This window comes from Triturus cristatus, chromosome 9, assembly GCF_964204655.1.
Source record: "Triturus cristatus chromosome 9, aTriCri1.1, whole genome shotgun sequence".
NCBI lineage: Eukaryota > Metazoa > Chordata > Amphibia > Caudata > Salamandridae > Triturus > Triturus cristatus.
Window position 1 is genome coordinate 1032328249 of NC_140592.1, and position 13290 is coordinate 1032341538.

General features: G+C 49.2%; 1 protein-coding gene across 3 annotated transcripts in view; it reads left to right on the plus strand.

Moving 5' to 3' along the window:
- Nucleotides 1–13290, plus strand: part of ENTPD5 (ectonucleoside triphosphate diphosphohydrolase 5 (inactive)) — a 407636-nt gene that overhangs the window by 679 nt on the left and 393667 nt on the right. The window contains exons 2-3 of one of the 3 annotated variants that reach the window (XM_085626780.1): nucleotides 9009–9085; nucleotides 10538–10764. The exons of 1 other annotated variant lie outside the window; for it this stretch is intronic. The gene's annotated coding sequence lies outside the window, so the exon portion shown is untranslated. The remainder of the gene's footprint in view (nucleotides 1–9008; nucleotides 9086–10537; nucleotides 10765–13290) is intronic. One more of the 3 variants, XM_085626778.1, reaches the window with a different exon arrangement.

The following is a 13290-nucleotide window of genomic DNA, read 5'->3' on the forward strand; positions in this document are numbered from 1 at the left end:
ATGTACTCTGATAAAGTCCTTGTGTATTGTAACTGGTTCTATTGTAAAGCGCTCAGACACCTTCGGGTAAAGTTCGCGCTTAAATAAAAGCGCATAAATTAATCACCTGTTGTTGAAATGGTAACTTTCCTCGGGGCTTTTAAGTGGAATTAAAAAACTGAAGGGGGGCGGGAGTCTCGGGTCTCTAAAAGGGGCGTGGCAAACTTGGTAAAGAAGTGTGGCAAACGCAGTTGGGGGCGTGGCCTAAATACATGAGAACAAAAATCACGTGCTAAAGAAATTTATAAAATAGTATTAAACAAAGGGCAACCTTTTTAGCATCAAGAAGCAAAGAAAAGGTCACGGTATGTAGCAGTAGAGGTCAGGTTCGGCCTTTAGCATGTGGAAGCTGAGCCCAGGCCACCAATTTTCTGAGGGGCACATGGAGCTGTCTGCATTAAGGTTATGTCAAAAGCAGTGCCCTTCTCACCTTGCTCCAGCCTTGTCCTTGCCCCTCCTGTTTGTTTCTGTCTGATTTGCCAGTTTAAAGTGGTTTTTGTCCTTCATTATAATATGGCTGGCAATGTTGTTAACACACCATTGGCCCTTCCTTGCCTTCCCTTCACCCTCTAACCCCTACTGGCACCCATCTGTGTGAGGCAGCTAAGCTAGTAGCGATTCAGGTGATCTAGGGTAGGTCCGGTGATGTTTGTGTGCAGGCCCTTGTCCCTACTCATCCAGGTACTGATCGGTGAACACAGAAGAGATCCCTGCTGCCTCATTAAATTCACTACTATCAGCAAGGGAGCCAAATTTCTCTCCGCCCATGCCGCTATCTTAGCAAAGGCCGGCACTCTTCAGGTCCACATGAAATCACGCTGGGGAGCTGCAACAGCCTCCAAAGTGAGTCTACCTATGATGTGCTAATTGAGCAGAGAAAGTGTTGTGTGACTCTTAGCTATGTGTTTTTTTTGTTAGGCCTGTCCACCAGTTGTATTGTGTTGCCAGGACATGACACAAAAATGCCTGGGCATAAATAAACAGAGCCCAATAGAGACCTGTTTCGATGTCCCGTTTAAAAAACTGCCAGTGCATAACATCGGCAGGACCCGGCCCACTTAAAACACTACTTTTACTGTTCCCGCGCTCTTTGCAGTCCCTTCAAATAACTTGTTGGGGTATGCATTAGTTCTTTGAGTTGAATGTAGATTTGAAGAATTTGATATTATTTGTTTTTATATCCCATTGTTTTCTTAGAATTTTTAGGTCAGCACATTACTATAATGCAAGAGTGTCAGACCCCATTCGAGGTGGGGAGGGACAGAGGGTAAGCAGAGTTTACTGGGCCACAACAGTGGCAGTTTGAGTTGTTTGCCTCTGGTGTACTGGGCTTTATCCTTCTATGGCTCTGCAGACTAGACCAAGTAACTCTTTCTGTACTTGACTTTTAGATTAGCAAGTGCACAGTCAAAGGGTTCTCATGGGTTTAGTGTGGGATTAGGTACTCGGAACTCAAACAGTTAAGCAAGAGACACAACCCATTGTCCAACCCTGTGCTTTTTAGGTCTCGCCTAGCTATTGCGTTTACGCAATCGCAATGCGAGACTCTAGTAAGAGGGGCATTTGAAAGTGCTCCCAAAAGTGGATTGCATGCCGAGCACGTGCACAATCGCGTGCATCGTGCCGCCATGCAATCATCAGCTGACTGTTGGTGTGCTATGTCTTACCGTTGATTTAATAGTTGAATACTGGTCATTTTTTGGTTGTACGCGTGTCACTTCCTCTTTCCCACGTGTGTCTGCATAGACAAATTGTGCTATGCACCTGGCCTTTATACAATTTCATGTACCTCCATGAAATTTTATTGTATTTTTACTGTGAGACCGTCAATATTCCTACATATTGATGCCTTAAAACAAGCTCCTCCCTAAAATCGACTCACAATTTTTCTTTCTAAATTAGTTAAACATCTGTGTTGAAAGACGTCTGTATGTATTGCATTGCACTTTGGATATGTTGCACCTATAAAAAAACAGCATTTGCAATGCAATAGGTCTCGCAGTTACGCGAGCTTGAGCTATTGACATTGCAATTAATAATGCCTTTTATTTTTGTTTTCGTTTTAAAAACATAAATAAAAGGCATTGTCATTTACAATGCCAATAGCTTAAACTTGTTTTTTGTGTGTTTTGGAATTTTATAAAGCGCAAACTCGGCCCGTAGGTATCAAAGCGCTTTACATGTGCACCAGTGGCTTTTTTGTTTTATTAGGCATGTGTTTCCCAGCATTTTTTTTTTTTTTTTTACATCCGCCTATATGTTCCTGCAAACATGTGAATACTGGCATTTGTTAGTTGTATGAGAATTGACTCAAAGAAAGCCCTCTGGATTTGATCTAAGATGTTTTGAAATATTTAAAGAATAACGTTTGCTACTCAATAGGCTTCCCACTGCACTGGTATGCAGGCGTGGTTCAGACAGTACTGCTGCCTGCTTCTAGCTTCCTTTTTTCTAATTCCCTACTTTATATTCCTCCTTTTCTCTCTATTGCTGCCTGCCCCTAGCTTTCTTTTTATATTTTTTGTAATGCCCTACTTTATATTTCTTCTTTTCTCGCTCTGTTAACGTTAACAAAGCTAATAGCTCTGTCTAAACACTTATAAGGCCCCAAAGGCGACACCTATTGGCTATGCCAATGCTTGTTTCTTCTCTTTCAAATGTCCTTCTGCTTCCCTTCCATCCCCTGCATGACTCCTCTCTGAGCACAACCTACTCTGACACGTGCATGTTTGCCTATTCTCTATTTCAGTAAATTTCCCAAAACTCACTCATAAGATCACAATCTCTCCTCTTCCTGAAAGTCATATCTATGGAACCTAACAATACCTAATCCCCTCCATTAATCTTTCCAACCATGTGTGGGACCCCCCCCCCACACCCTAAATTAATGAGCACCCCTGATGGACCGGCGATTGGAGGACTCCGAGGGTCGGGCCCGGAGGAATAATGTCCGTATTGTGGGGGTCCCGGAGGGACGAGAGGCGGAGGCGGCGGATCTTTTCGTGGAAGATTTGATCCTGACCCATCTCCAGCCCCGGGGGCTGAGTAAGCTTTTTGCGGTGGAGCGTGCTCACCGGGTCCCCGGGGGCAGACCTAAGACTGGTGCCCCGCCGCGGCCGCTCATTGCCCGGATTTTTAATTTTCGGGACAGAGATGCTATCCTCCAGACCTCTAGGCAACAGGGACCGGTCAAGCTTGACAACATGGAGCTACATTTCTACCCAGACTTTACTCCGGCGGTCCAGAAGCAGCGACAGAGCTTTCTTGGGGTTAAACGTCGCCTAAGGGACCTGAACCTCAAGTACTCATGCTCTTTCCAGCCAAGCTGAGGGTAGAGGTGGATGGTCGCACGCACTTCTTTGACCGGCCCGAGGCGGCTGGGGACTGGCTGGACACTCTGCCTGGAGATCGGGGCCGGGGGGGGCGGGGGGGGCGCGGCTGGCGAGGAGGGCCCGCCGGATCAGAATTGAGGGGTGACTGAATAGGCCTTGCTCTGGACGTTGTTCCTTCACCATTTATTGATTGCGTATGTTCCCCTCCTATGGAGGTTGCGTGGGGTCTGTTGGGGGCTTCCCTCCTCCTCTGGGGGACTAGTTAGTATTTAGCTATGGGGCGACAGGCACACTGCACTTTGGGGGGGCTGTCTGGGCTCATGCAGGGGTGCAGGGAGGGGGGAGTTCTGTTGGGACCGGGGGGTGGGGGGGGTGTGTTGTTTGTTAGCACCGCAGGGCAAACCCGCTACTATGTTGTTGTTATTAGGATGCTCGATGGGGGACGACCGATTGATTCGACGTATGATGGGGGGGTAGGGATTTGACTGTGTTGTCATGGAATGTTAACGGCCTGGGGGATAGGATTAAGCGTGGTGTGGTCCTGCAGTACTTAAAACGTATTTCACCAGATGTTGTCTTCCTGCAGGAGACGCACCTTATAGGTAACTCCTTTCATGCAATGAATTGGCGGGGATATCGTTTGGTGGCACATTCCGGCTTCACCTCGGGCTCGCGGGGGGTGGGTATTATGATCAAGAACTCGCTCCCGTTGGAGATTGATGAGGTGCGCCATGATGAGAGGGGACGCTACACGGTTCTGGTGGGAAGAATGGAGGGTAGAGTGTTTATCTTTATATCCGTGTACGTCCCGCCTGGGTTACAAGCCACCACATTCGCGGACCTGGGGCGCCTCCTTCTGGACCTTCCGAGTGGCCTGCTGGTGGTTGGAGGGGACTTTAATGCGGTAGCCTCTGGGTCTATGGATCGCCATCCCCCTAGGGACCTCCCCCGGGCACAGGCGTGGCTGCCCGGCCTTCTGGACACGCTGGGCCTGGTGGATTGCTGGCGATTAAAGCATCCCGCATTGCGACAGTACACCTTCCACTCGGGTGCCCATGGTAGCCTCTCGCGGCTTGATTACATCCTTGTCCCGGCGGCCCATGCAGGGAGGGTGGGGGAGGTGCGCCATCTAGCGCGGGGTATCTCAGACCACTCCCCATTGTTGTTGCATTTCGATGTCTTCCCGAGGGGGGATGGCAGGGTGGCCCCAATCAATGCATGGTATTTGCGTGACCCCACCATTCGTGCCGATTTGATCAAATCCTTAAAGCGATATTTCGACGAGAATGTGGGGTCGGTCTCTTCCGCCATCTCCCTGTGGGAGGCTTTCAAGGTAGTCCTTAGAGGGGAGGCCCTCTCCTTTATCTCCCATGCCCGGCGGCTCGAGCGGGAGGAGGTGACCCGGGTAGAGGCCGAGATTGCAGAACTGGAGGGTGACCTGGGGAGCGGGGTAACAGACGCCAAGTTGCATGTTCTACACCTAAAGCAGGCGGCCTATCGGGCCCTCGTCACGGAGGCGGCCAGGGGCCTCAGTAGAGAGCAGCAGGGGCGATTGTATGATGTGGGTGATAAGGCTGGCAAATTGATTGCGTGGATGGATAAGAGGGAGAGAGCGAGCCGCGTGGTGCCTTTGATTGAGAGTGTTGATGGTGCGTGTGTCACCGAGCCGGAAGCCATTGTCTCCTGCTTCGCGGATTATTTCCGCGAAGTCTACTCCCCGGTTTCCCCCTGCTCGGAGGAAGATTCCCATGCCCTGCTTCGGGACATCGCACTGCCCTCCCTAACGGTGGAGGACAGGGATTCGCTTGACGCCCCTCCCACCTCGGACGAAATTGCCTTGGCTATTCGCTCGGTTGCATCCGGCAAGGCCATGGGCCCCAATGGTATTCCCATCGAGCTCTACAAGCTACGCCCGGATGTGTTGGCGCCCCACCTGCGCGCGATGTTCCTGGCGGCCCACTCGCAGGGTTCCCTCCCGCCGGACCAGCGCCTGGCCACAATTGTGGTGATCCACAAGGAGGGGAAGCCCCGTGAACGGGTCACATCCTATAGGCCGATTTCGCTTTTGAACGCGGAGCCCAAAATCCTTGCCAAGGTGTTGGCCAACCGGTTGGTTGGCGTGGTGGGCGACCTGGTCCACCAAGACCAATCTGGCTTTATACCGCACCACGGCGCTCAATCTGCGGCGCTTGCACGGGGTGCTCGCGCGTGTCCCATTTGTGCGGGAGCCGGCCATCTTGGCGTCCTTGGACGCCACCATGGCGTTTGATACGCTTGAATGGCCATACATCTGGGCGATGCTGGCGAAATTCGGGTTCGGCCCGGGTTTCATTAGCTGGGTCAAATTGCTATATTCGGGCCCATTGGCGCAGGTGGTAGTGAATGGGCGAGTCTCGGCCCCATTCGCGCTGGGGAGGGGTACGCGACAGGGTTGCCCCCTGTCGCCTCTCCTGTTTGCCCTGGCCCTGGAGCCCCTGGCGGAGTGGCTGCGGTGGCACCCCTCTATCCGTGGTCTCCGCTGGACCCCCGAGCATGAGGACCGTGTGTCCCTCTACGCTGACGACATCCTTCTGTATCTCGCCTCCCCGCGTAAATCACTGATCGTCCTGGTTGCTGTTTTGCGCTCATTCGGTCGCAACTCAGGCCTGGTCATCAACTGGGCGAAATCCTGTGTCTATGTGCTTTCCGGGGAGGCTCCGGCCCTACCACGGGACTGTCCGATCCAGATTGCCCCCCACGGTTTTCGGTACCTGGGTATCTATATCACACTTGACCCGGAGGCCCGCTATGAGCGGAATTTGCTGCCCCCCCTCCAGCGCTTGAGGGAGGACGTGGTGCGCTGGCGGCGTCTGCCGCTCTCGCCGCTCGGCCGAGCGGCTTTGTTCAAAATGATGTCCCTGCCGCGATTCCTCTACGCCCTCCAGAATACTATGGACTTGGTCCCGGCACGCTATTTCCGTGAGGTGGAGGGCCTCCAGCGGCGCCTGTTCTGGGACGGGAGGCCGCGCATTGCTCTGGCTAAATTGACGCTCCCGTGGTACGATGGGGGGGGTCGCCCTCCCGGACATTAAACGGTATTACTGGGCCTCCCAACTAGCTGCAATTAATCATGGCCTTTATGGGCCCGCCTTGAACCCGGCATTTGAGATGGATAAAATGCTCCTACCCGGTGGCGATTACAATCGCGCGCTCTACTCTGGCGCGCCCGACTCCCGTTTGACGGGACCGACGCGTGTTATGGTGCGTGTCTGGCACGCGGCTAATGCAGCTATGGGGTGGAAGGACCGTTTGACCCGGGCGTCACCGCTGTATGCGTCTGAGAGGTTGGGCTCCCTATGGACGTCGAAGGGCTTCGAGAAGTGGGACACGATCGGAATCAGCACGGTGGGAGATCTCTGGACGAGGGGGGGATTCAAAACTTTTGAGACGCTGCAGGCGGAGTTTCAGCTGCAGGGCAGTGAGTACTTTCGGTACCTACAAGTCCGCCATGCGCTGGGCTCCGTCTTCCCGGACGTCGCATCCATTCCGGAGTCTTCCCCCCTGGAGGACAGAGTGCTGGACGGCCATGTACCGGACAGCACGATCTCCCTCATATACAAAAAACTGATCAACGATAGATCGTGCCTGCTGACTAGTCTCCGCGAGGCCTGGGTTGCCGACGGGCTGGAGCTGGACGACGAGGATTGGATTTCCGCGGTGGCCTCCCCGAAAGAGGTGGCCATCCCGGCTCGCCTTCGTTTCGTCCAGCTCAAGATCCTTCACCGGGTTTACGTGACGGGGCCAAGGCTTCTGCGTATGGGTTTTGCTGGTGACGGACTGTGTAAGCGTGGCTGTGGTGCGCTGGCGACTTTCATGCATATACTGTGGGAGTGCCCGAAGGTGGAGCGATTCTGGCGTGGTGTGCATGAGGTCCTGCGTGTGGTTACGCGTGTCGCGCTGCTGCCTGAAGCGAGGAGATGCTTGCTGAATGTATGGGAACCGAATGACTATTCGGTCCCGCAGACGCGGTGGGTGACTCTGGGATACATGATAGCTAAGCGTGACATTGCTCAATTGTGGGGATCCCAGAGGCCCCCTGCGGTATCGGCCTGGAAAGAGCATATGGATTGGTGTATGTTTCGTGAAAAGGTGGTGTATGTGGCGAGGGGTAAGCCTGGGGCGTGGGTGAAACTCTGGGGCCCCTGGAACGCCTACCGCGGGGGTATTTGTGAGCCACCACTGCTACCGGCTGCCTCACCTGCTCCGTCTCCCTAGACGGCCCCCCTCCCTCGGCCGCGGGCGCGCGGTCCCCCAGTCCCTGACCTACTCCCATTCCCCTCCTCAGAGTTCTGCTGCTGGTTTGGATCCCCCACTTATGGAGCACGTGCTGTCACTTTGGATCGCGGGTTGCCTTGCGGGTGTGGTTTTTTGGTGTTGTTTTGTTTCAAGAAAAGGGAACCGTACTGTGGGCTTGGAGCTGTGTGGCCTGCACCATTGATTACTCCTGTTTCACTGCTCTGCACTGCCGAGAGACTTTTACTGTATGTATGCAATATGCTTTTGTCATTCTAGCGGCCGGCCGGGTGGTTGTAGGCCCATACCTGTAACTTTTACAACCTGCAATAAACGGTTTCAAAAAAAAAAAAATAAATAAATAAATAAATTAATGAGCACAACCAACCTTCATCAGTTCTGCATAAAGAAACTGAAATACCTGCATGGAATCATGTGCTCTGAGCACACAAGACTTATCCCACTGACTAACAGTAACCAATAACATTGGAGTAACCACTATCCTTGAGTTCCGGAGCAGCGTGATGCTCGGCATAAAGCTCTTCGACGCCTCGTCGGGCATAGTAAGCGCTATAGAAATGCAATTAAAATTACTTTAATAGCACCGTAACCTGTGGTAAAAGACAACATATCACGTGTGAGAAGGCCCCGTCGCATCCTTGTATCACATCAAGCAATGTGATGTTTTCTCTGAGGCATGCTGCAGGGCAGGCTTTTTCCTTCAAGATTCATATAGACTCTGTGGTCTGAGTGACGATGTAGCTGGCCGTATGCTTGTTGGGATTTGGAGAGTATTGTGGAGTTTTGTTTCAAATGATTGCTCTTTCAATATATTGTTTAGTGTACATCCGGTGTCCAGAGTAGGTCAGAAAGGGATCCATGCCAGATATTTTTTTATTTATATAACAAATGAATATAGAGGTAATGAACCTTAGTGGAACTCGTGTACATTAGCAGCAGTTATCCTGAAAATCTGTCATGTTTCTGATCCTCCTAGGCGTGTGCTCAGCATCCCCGTTTAAATCTCCTTTATAGATCTTCAGAGCACCTAGTGGCTATATCTCAATTGCATGTTCTTGTTGTAGTGGTATTCTTGCCCTTCGTGTTCTATATTTCTGACTCGCCCAAATGAGCATATCATGATCGCCCCAGTGGTGGCAGCTTTGGTTTGTGTTTTTTGTCTTTTTGGTTTGATGCTACCCTTTTTGAGTCGCGTGGTAACGTTAAATTATAATGCATTATGTTCCGTGCTTTCTCCGCTATTGTGGCCGAGCTTGAGTTTAAAAGGACCGGAGTGCTTTGCAGCAAGTTCCTTCTTTTGACTTTGATGTCCATTTTTTTTTCCATTTAATCTTTCGCCCACAGGGTCTCAGTGATGGATCTGAGATAAAAACCTGGAGCCCAAGCACTGCCTTTGCCAGACAGTTACAGTGTTAAAACAGGTAAGCCTGTTCTTTTGTGATTGGATCCCAGCATGGTAGTCTTAACTATTGTGAGAATTTGGGACAGGGTTCAAGTAGCAGATGATAGATGGATAGAGTGGCGTAGCTAGGTCTTGTCCTTGCTTTTGGTGCCCGTGGTGGCCTAATTGAAGAGGGGGAGTGTTGCTGGCGTTTCTTGTGTTTGCAGCCGTCATGGCCGCAGGTAGAGGAGGGGAGACCACCACCACTAAAACTTGTGCCGCCTGGGGTGGGCCTACCCCCCTTGCTACGTCACTGGGTGGATGGATGGCTAGATAGATAGATAGATAGATAACACATGTCACGCACTTTCGCTTTGATTTGGAAAACAAAGACTTAAGGTTTAACTGTAATCCCTCTGATCCAACATGTGCCTGAAGTTATGAGTAACATGTTACTTACGGAGTGTACAGAAAACTGCATTTCTTTGTACGATAAAATGTGGGAAATGTTAGAACGTGCTTCTGCAGGTCACCTATTGAATGACATCTTTATTTTCTTATCATCCTCAATTACTGCCTTTCCTTCAAATAACTGATAAAGGCAAAAAATCAAGTCTGAACAAATACAAGGTCCAATACAATCGAGGATATGCTTCATGCTAGATTTTTCTAAATGAACTCTAGGCCGGAATAACTGGGACAAGATTCTCAAAACATCTGGCTGTAAAGTGGGAGCTACCCTTGCTGCCTTTCTTGTACCTGCATTTTTCGAAATTTTCTGGCTTTACTGGAATTTACCAAGAATTCCTGTTCTCCTGTGACATTGCAGACACAGGAATACTCTCATAAAGAACTGTTTGGCACACAGCAGTGACAGAGGTACATCTCCGCATTCAGAAATGCACCAGTTACTTTATTTTGTTGCTCCGGAGAGAAATAGTTTACCCTCTGGATTCACCCATTCACTCCTGAGTCCCATTTTAAAAATGCTCTAACCCTTGCCACGAGTAATTTTTGGTATGAAACTGATCTGAAAAGTCTTCTGAATACCCACAAACATGTGGCTGTTAGCCACCCTTTGCAGATGTTCCTACCTTGGAATGTCCACATACTGGCCTATGTGAGCCAGACTCGTTTACTATGGCAAACCAGTAATACTTATGATTCTGTGAATCGAGATTGGAATTTAGTCCTTATAAATGATGTACTTTGTGTACCAGTGTGAAACTTAGGTGTGCAAATGCCTTTGTGGGGCTAACACCAGACAAGGACCACCTGATTCCTAAGAGAGCACCCCATAAATCTTTGATACCGCCGGAATGGAAGCCAGGCACCTGAATTTTAGAGGCCAAATAATAAAAACAGATTCACACCTACTATTTAATTGGATTAAAGGGAACTATTTTGAGATGAGCTACAATTTATTGTACTTGCATTCAAACTCGTTTTCACTCCCTCTATTTGCATTGCTTGTGTTTTTCTGTTTTCGTAGCTGTTTGTAGTGCCTGAATGTTCGGTTCTATCTGCAGTGTAATTTCCTGTGGTGCTTCCTGATCCAGGACAACTCTGCACCACACTTGCTCTGAAAAGGATGTGGTGTATCTCGGATGCAGGTGACCAGAGCCCAGCCGTTAAAGTGATACAGATGGAGAAATAAATAGATCTGTGTGGACACAGAATGCCCACCACGTCTTCTAAAGGAACCTGTGAGAGGAAGGGGTGAGATTAATAGAATAAAAAACATTGCTTAATTTGTGAAAGAATGAGTGCCGGTGCTAAAGCTCTGCTCAGAAGCCTGTGGCCGGCTGCATTAAATGTCAGCGCGCCAAAATACCAAAGATGCGTAGTCTTGGATTCAGTGCAGGCCTCTTTAATGCACTTCCATTCATTCCCTGCCCCTTTAGCTCACTCTAGGCTGTCCCTGCAATCTCCCTTTGTGACGATTTTTCTGTCTTTAATTTCATCTTTATTTCTCGTTTGTGTGTTTTTCCTCCCTTGCGCTCGTCAGTGGCCTACCGTGGCAATTCCTGATTTTAAGGCCCCGCGACAGCCGCAGGTAAGGGGGGCGCCACCCCCAAACTTTCCCCGTGCTACACCGCTGGGGCTCAGTCAATGCCTGATGAGGAAAAAGAATTGCCGGTCCCCTAAAATAAGTGCTGGTGGGCTCGGCAACCACCGGCTCAAATTAAGCACTGAAAAGCACAGCATACAGGTTTGTCCCCTGGGACGACAGTTGAACTAGGGTAATTTGTTACAATTTTAGTCCGAAAGTATGATAATTTATTAGTGAAGCAAACATTCAAGAATAATCTATTAAATTGCTACCGGGCTGTCCCCCACCCCCCTTGAGGAGGAACACTTGGAAAATGCGTAATCAGTATGCAACATGGAAGATGGGTCAGTTATATTTTGCTTTGCATGTAAAATGTTTACATCTGGCACATAGATTTGAGCACTGTCACAGTACTGCAGTGGCAGAGTCTACCGATAGGCTTGGGTGGAACTGAACAAGTACATTTTTGTTTTTTCACAATTGTAAGCAATTTTCTTAACTTTCAAAGGCACTCATCAGAATCCTCTCCCCAAGTGCCTTCCTTATTGAGAACGACAATATTAACTTTAAATGATATGGGCCTGCAAACCGGTAGAAGCTAACTTTTTGATACTGTAACTACTTAATGCTTCATTGGCACGTTTGGGAATCAGAGGAGTTCCATTGTGTTTTTTTGTTGTTGTTTTTTTTTTGAGTGGGCTGAGTGGGGAAATCACTCTTGCCTCATCTGTTGTTAAATCCTTATTAGATCAGGCATTAGCCATAACTTTTTTTGCTTTAGTAAAATTATATATATCTAGTATACTTTCAGGGGCTTTCAGGAAGCCCTCTTCATCCACTCATCTGTTGTCATTCACATCCTGCTTTTTCACAAGAAGCACGTCCGAACACGGGGTAGTTTATTTCGGTGCCAGGGTTGGGTGACCAGATTTAAAAAACCAAAGGCAGAAATGTTCAATAAATGGAGAAGTAGGACTACAACTTTGGAACTGACCGAGGGCCACCGAATGACTTCAGACACAGATCATGGACATAGAAAACACAGACAAAGAGTTACGAAAGCAGTATAAATTAAATGCAATTTTTATACAGAGAATCATATGTGTTAATTAAATTGATTTCTAAAAAGGCTTGACACTAATAGTGCATTGGAACACGCAAAAGCATGCCTCCCTCTTTGTTCACATGACATTCCTTAAAAACTGGAACACAAGTAAAAATCTGTTAAATTTGCAGGGGATAGATTTGGACAGTCGCGGCAAACCAGGGACGTCTAGTCACCCTATGCCAACTTAAACAATCTGTCAATGTGAGGAGGGAGTGGGCCTTGAAGGGGGCACTCGTGCAGAGAAGTACATAGGAGGTACTTTCGAGCCTCACCCCCCTCAAAAGAAAAGCTTACTGTGGCTGGTGCTGATGTCCTGGGGTGTTTTCACACCCCTTCATGAACATCGGCCGTTCAACGCCACAGGAAATTAGTTGAAAAGCTAAAAAACACTATTTACAGTGTTTTTCAGCTTGTTTTTCTTGCCACAGTGTGATATCGGCTCCTCACCAAGAGACCATATGATGGGAGCCAATATCGTGTGCAGTTCCTAAGTGTGGGGGAGAGTTCAGGTCCTTTAAGAAGTGCCCTCACACACCCCGGAGGATGTCATGCTTCATCATTGGGCATGCTCCTTGTCGGGCCGGCGCTGCAATGCCCGACGGGCACCTGCGAAGGGGGTCTTTAGCGGAGATCTTTTGTAGATGAAGCCATATGGTGCATGCAGGTGTGTGGACTGGGTAGTGCGGTGAGTGTGCAGTAAGGTTTTTAAAATAGGTCTAGGGCAACCCTTTCTATTAATTTTATTCCTAGGGGGGCACTAGCCTAGCTAAACGAAGGTGGCCCCGACTGGATGTAATGATCCTACAAGGCCTGTGTGGTGAGTGAGATCAACATGTTTCATGCCAAAGGTAGCCCCTAGCGGGTCTAGTGGCAATTCATCAGGACCGTGTTTGATTCAGAGAAATTAATCTTAACTCTAGCACTACCGCGATGCTGGTTCTTTGATTGCCGTGATGTAGTAGTACCCAGCCTTGCTGTTGACTACCAGTTCCAATTTGGCCTAGTGGTCTGAGACCTGAAAAAGAAGGATAAAGACAAAAACAACAGTAGACCTGGTTTAGGGGATTGCAGCAGCATCGACTCG